Raw genomic sequence first — 6,045 nt, forward strand, 5'->3', positions numbered from 1 at the left:
TCACCGATCAATGGAAAGAGATGAAGACGTCGGCTTGGTCATGTGATCAGCTTTGTCCAATCAAAGCTGATCGCATGTAAATAAGGAAATGCTGGTTATCGGCATTTCTCTCCTCACGAGCTGTCACACTGACAGCTCGTAAGGAGAGGAGAGCCGATAATCGGCATTCCTCAGAGGGGACATGTACACTGATCATCAGGGCACTGACATATTTAGTATCTATTTACTCAGCACAATCTCCTGTTACATTTTGCAAAAAAGAAAATGGGATTATGTTGTGTTTCTGAAAATACAAATTTGATAAACAGTAGCACAAATATAATTTTACATAACAAATTACAACTACCATTACAAATACCTACAGGGTCTCTGCTCTCACAAAATATTAAAGGTTTGGGGTTTATAGGTGTGTTTTCAAAATGTGCCTTTTTATATGCGTGCACAAAATAAACAAAATGGCTCTGGCAGCCAAAGTATTAAACACAGAATTGAACACTACTCTACCTAACGTACAACGGAGAAATACACTATGTTGCCAAAAGAATTAGCATGCCTGCCTTTACACGCACATGAATTTTAATGGCATCCCAATGTTAGTCCATAGAGTTTAATATTGAGTTAGTCCACCCTTTGCAGCTATAACAGCTTCAACTCTTCTGGGAAGGCTTTCCACAAGGTTTAGGAATGTGTCTATAGGAACTCACTCATCCATGTCTTTATGGACCTTTCTTTGTGCACTGGTGCTCAGTCATTTTGAAACAGGAAAGGGCCATCCCCAAAATGTTCCCACGAAGTTGGGAGCATGAAATTGTCCAAATTGTATTGGTATGATGACGCCTTAGGAGATCCCTTCACTGCAACTAAAGGGCTAAGCCCAAACTGTGATAAACAACCCCACTCCATAATGCCCCTTCCACCAAACTTTACACTTGGCACAATGCAGTCAGACAAGTACCGTTCTCCTGGCAACCGCCAAACTCAGACATGTCCATCAGATTGCCACACAGAGAAGCATGAATTGTCACTCCAGAGAACGTGTCTCCACTGCTCCAGAGTCTAGTGGCGGTATGCTTTACACCACTGCATCCGACGCTTTGCATTGAACATGGTGATCAAAGAATATTTAGTAGCAAGGAAATTTCACAGATGGACTTATTGCAGAGGTGGCAACCTATCAAGGTACCACGCTTGAATTCACTCAGCTCCTGAGAGTGACCCATTCATTTACAAATGTTTGTAGAAGCAGTCTGCATGCCTAAAGGCTTGATTTTATATACCTGTGGCCATGGAGGTGGTTGGAACACGTGAATCCAATGATTTAGAGGGCTGGCCCAATACTTTTGGCAATATAACATATGTTTAGAGTAATAAATTCAAGTCCCTCCTGTAACAATTGTGCATACAGAGATGGACGTGGTCACCCATCTTGCTAAGGATCCTCCATCTTGTATCATTTCTACTCCCAAATCAGTCTCCCTCCTCCAATTTTCCCCCTCCCTCAGGAATGTGGTCTGTGTGTGTATGCTGAGTTTAAAAGGCAACAGGCCCCAGTGGGAGAGCTCCCTGGTTATAAATGCCAACCTAGCTGGTGCCTGGATGTCTGTTAGCTTCTCAATCTGGGATATCGTAAAGCCAAAAAACCAGTCCTTCACTGAGCTTCAAAGACATTCCAGGTAGTCGTAAAACAGACTCACATTTAAAAATCCACTTTTCCATATAATTTTATATCTGGAGATATGGAAGACTTACATAAAAACCAGGCATATATTCAGATCGGTCACTTTAACCTCCCTGGCGGTATGATTATTTCAGATTTTTGGTGCTGAAAGCGGTACCATTTTTTTGCATGGAAATATGTATTTTTTTTATTGTAGGCTGTAATTTTTAGGAAAAACTCACTGAAATCTGTCCGAACAAGAGTCTAGTAAACATCCCGGGTAGGATAAAATTTGAAACACAAAATCATAAATTATAATTTAATAAATAATCATAAAAATAATATAAAAATAATAAAAAATTTAATTCAATAATATAATCAAACCAAAAACACTGAAATGTGAAATAGAGCGCCAAGTTCGCACATTGTTGAGCTCAGTCGCAAAATCATTTTCAGTTTCTGATGACGAATTTCCCCCACGAATCATTATCACTCAATTCTGTAAGTGGTTCTGATTTACTATCGCTGTTCTCTAGCTGATCTAAACCGCTTTTGACCTAAAGGGACACTTTTTGGACGCCATGGACATTTCTCAGTTTCCAGGCAGAAAGAACAGACAAAATGCAGGCAGGGCGCAGGACAAAGCACTAGGGACAATATGTATGTGAAATAGGTTGAAACAGCAATGTTTTACTGTGTAAAATGAAAAAAAAAAAAATGACATTTTTTAAAATTTTTAAATTTCCCGCCGCCGCCGGCGGCGGCGCCCGTACGTCCCGATGTCACAGGGACAGGACACAGAAGCCGGATGCCGGCATCGGCCGGAGGAGATGGCCGGGGACGCTGCAGGGGACACATCGTGGGAGCGCTGGGTAAGGTAAGTGAAGAACACATGCCGGAGCAGCGCCGCATGGTATTCCCGAGTGTAGCTCGGGGTTACCGCTTTTGGTACTGAAATGTTACCCCGAGCTACACTCGGGAATACCGCCAAGGAGGTTAATACAAGTCGCCTGATATATTACACCTCCTAGCTGGAATCTACAGGAGAGCAGAAAATGATATCTCCTTAACCGCCCCAAGCAGGTATGTCATATTTCATATCTAGACGTTCAGCAGATGCTTCTGCTTATTAATCTACTAGTGGCTAGGCTGCTAAATGCACCAAGGGTAAGTTATGGGTCATGATATAAGCTGGGAAGGATTTTGGTTCTAGCTGGGGTCTCCGCCTACAACTCCCTCTCCAAATGAGGCGATTGGTTCTCTGCTTCAGGGAGACACCCTGCAGAGTTCCTAGAAAAGCTGTTATGCTTAGGCTGAGTTAAGTTGAGTTGAGCTAAGTTGAAGAATTCTCCCTTTTAACACCAGGAACCAACTTTGGGAGATAAAGACCCTTTTGCTCAGGAAACTTGATCTGCTAAACCAAGGCTAACGGCAAGTACTTTATCTCTCTAGACTTCTTTCTGTTATCTCTTTGCTGTGTTATTGCTCTCTGTATATTTATATATATATATTGGCTACATCTTTTTCTGTAAATATTTTGTTTTCACCCTTTTGACCTTTTAGTAATAAATCTTACTTTCTGAAAGTGTTGAACTGTTTCTAAAGCTCTTTAATGCAAACTAAGAATCCCTGCTTTTGAAGAGTGCTACTGTGTGTTTTTAAACATCTGTATACATCTGTCTGCGGTGACATTGTGTATGCAAACGATTATTCAAACATCATAGTGTTATTGCTGATATTGCCGAGTTTCCTCTTTCTCTGTACAGAAAGGAGGTAGTGGCAGTGTGAAGGGTTAATTGCGTAATTAAACTGCATTTTTGATGTCACCCCACAAGTTTTCTATTGGATTAAGATCTGGGGATTGGGCTGGCCACTCCATAACGTCAATCTTGTTGGTCTGGAACCAAGATGTTGCATGTTTGCTGGTGTGTTTGGAGTTGTTGTCTTGTTGGAACACCCATTTCAAGAGTATTTTCTCTTCAGCATAAGGCAGCATGACCTCTTCAAATATTCTGATGTATTCAAACTGATCCATGATCCCTGGTATGGGATAAATAGGCCCAACACCGTAGTATGAGAAACATCCCCATATCATGATGCTTGCGCAACATGCTTCACTGTCTTCACAGTGTACTGTGGCTTGAATTCAGTGTTTGGGTTCGTCTGACAAACTGTCTCCGGCCACTAGACCCAAAAAGAACAATCTTACTTTCATCAGTCCACAAAATGTTGCGCCATTTCTCTTTAGGCATGTCAGTGTGCTCTTTGGCAAATTGTAACCTCTTCAGCACGTCTTTTTTTCAACAGTGGGACTTTGCGGGGGCTTCTTGCAGATAGCTTGGTTTCACATAGGCATCTTCTAATTGTAACAGTACTCACAGGTAACTTTAGACCTTCTTTGATCTTCCTGGAGCTGATTGTTGGCTGAGTCCTTGCCATTTTGGCTATTCTTCTATCCATTCGAATGGTAGTTTTTCGCTTTCTTCCACGTCTTTCAGGTTTTGGTTGCCATTTTAAAGCATTTGCGATCATTTTAGCTGAGCAGCCTATAATTTTCTGCACTTCTTTATATGTTTTCCCCTCTCCAATCAACTTTTTAATCAAGTTACGCTGTTCTTCTGAACAATGTCTGGAACGACCCATTTTCCTCATAATTTCAGAGAGAAATGCACAGTAACCACCATGTACAACATTTGCTGCCTTCCTTCCTTCCTTAAATAAGGGCAATAATTGCCACCTGTTTTTCAAAGAATGAATGACCTCACTAATAGAACTCCACACTGCTATTATTTTGAACATGCCCCTTTTAATTAGTGATTCAATTACACAGAATCAGCAGCATGCATGTCATGACTGTTGGATCTATTGGATTTCTATTACTCTACTACACCTGCTAGTAAATTATTTGCCATGTAGAAATATCATTTCTGCCAAAAACAGTGATTGATCAGGTTAGTGATGTCTGACTGCTATTATTTTGAACACAACTGTACACCAGGGGTGTCAAACTGGCGGCCCTCCAGCTGTTGTGAAACTACAAGTCCCATCATGCCTCTGCCTTTGGGAGTCATGCTTGTAACTGTCAATCTTGCAATGCCTCATGGGACTTGTGGTTTTGCAACAGGTGGAAGGCCGCCAGTTTGACACCCGTGATATACACAATTCTATACCCACAGTTGATACAGAGGAAGGCAAAAAAAAGCTAATAAAGCATGGTCCAATTTTTTTCTAGCAGGGGAAAAATTCATCCTGATCCCCCAGGAGGAAATTGGATATATTGGATGAACAAACCCTGAATCTTAGTATCTAGTTGTATATTGTGCATTTTTTAAACAAACTACTGAGCTGGCCATTACTAGTTCTTGAGGGAGTGTATTCCACATTTTCACAACGTTTACTTTTATGGCCTTTCCATATGTGGAGGGTCAATCTCTTTTTCTCCAAATGTAAAGAGTGCCCCCTTGTCATCTCTAATAACCTGAACTGTAGACCAAGTTCACTATATGGATGACCTATATAGGTTTTATTCTCGTAATTTATTTTATTATTATTTTTTTTTCTGTTGCTGTTCCAATGAATAAAGTTATCTTTCATAAGGAGAAGGCGCTCTGTCCCTTATTTTTGTTTATAGTTTTGTGACTTTACAGCCACACTGAGTGCTTAGTATATCAAAGATCACATGCTCAGACCGCTATCAGCTAACAAAAATAACCTAGCTGTGAAAAATGTTGCATGTATGATCAGTTGATAACAAGTATGGGCATAGGTGGCAGCATTTCAAAGAAACCTCCAGGAACAACTTTTTTTTTGCTGTGCATCCAACAAGCAACTGTGGGCAGAGAATATACTTTAATTTGGGTGGGGCATTCATTTTAAATGGGTGTGGTTCTATAAGAAGCATATTGTACAATTACATTTAAAATATTGTTTATACAGGAAGATGGATCATAATAAGGACAGAACCATGGCCAAGAAGTTGTTCATTAGTGAAACAATTTCTTTAGCTAGATTCAGCTTTTAGACCCAGCAGCTCTGGTGGAGAATCCAGTGATAAACATCAATTACAGTGCAAACACATTTGACATTAAATATTTCACATCATTTGACACTGACCTTTCTACTGAGTGCTGCGACACAACTGCAGTCACTGTTTGGGTTTTCCAGCTGTGGGTGTGGGCTTTTAGGATGTAATAATGAACATCCTGTGCGATACACCGTAGTTACCTGATGATGTTACATCTTGTGCGCATGGCATCATTTTGGCGCACTAATGGGCATAGTTCCAAGGCGTGGTGGGAGGAGGCACTTGATGGGAGCTACATTAGGAGAATCAACATAGTTGGTGTGTCCTGTGCACCCGGGAAGGAGGATGACCCAGGTTAGAGCCA

This window comes from Staurois parvus, unplaced genomic scaffold (genome assembly GCF_062004578.1).
Source record: "Staurois parvus isolate SC_StPar_1 unplaced genomic scaffold, SC_StPar_1.0 ptg000696l, whole genome shotgun sequence".
In the NCBI taxonomy this organism is placed as follows: domain Eukaryota; kingdom Metazoa; phylum Chordata; class Amphibia; order Anura; family Ranidae; genus Staurois; species Staurois parvus.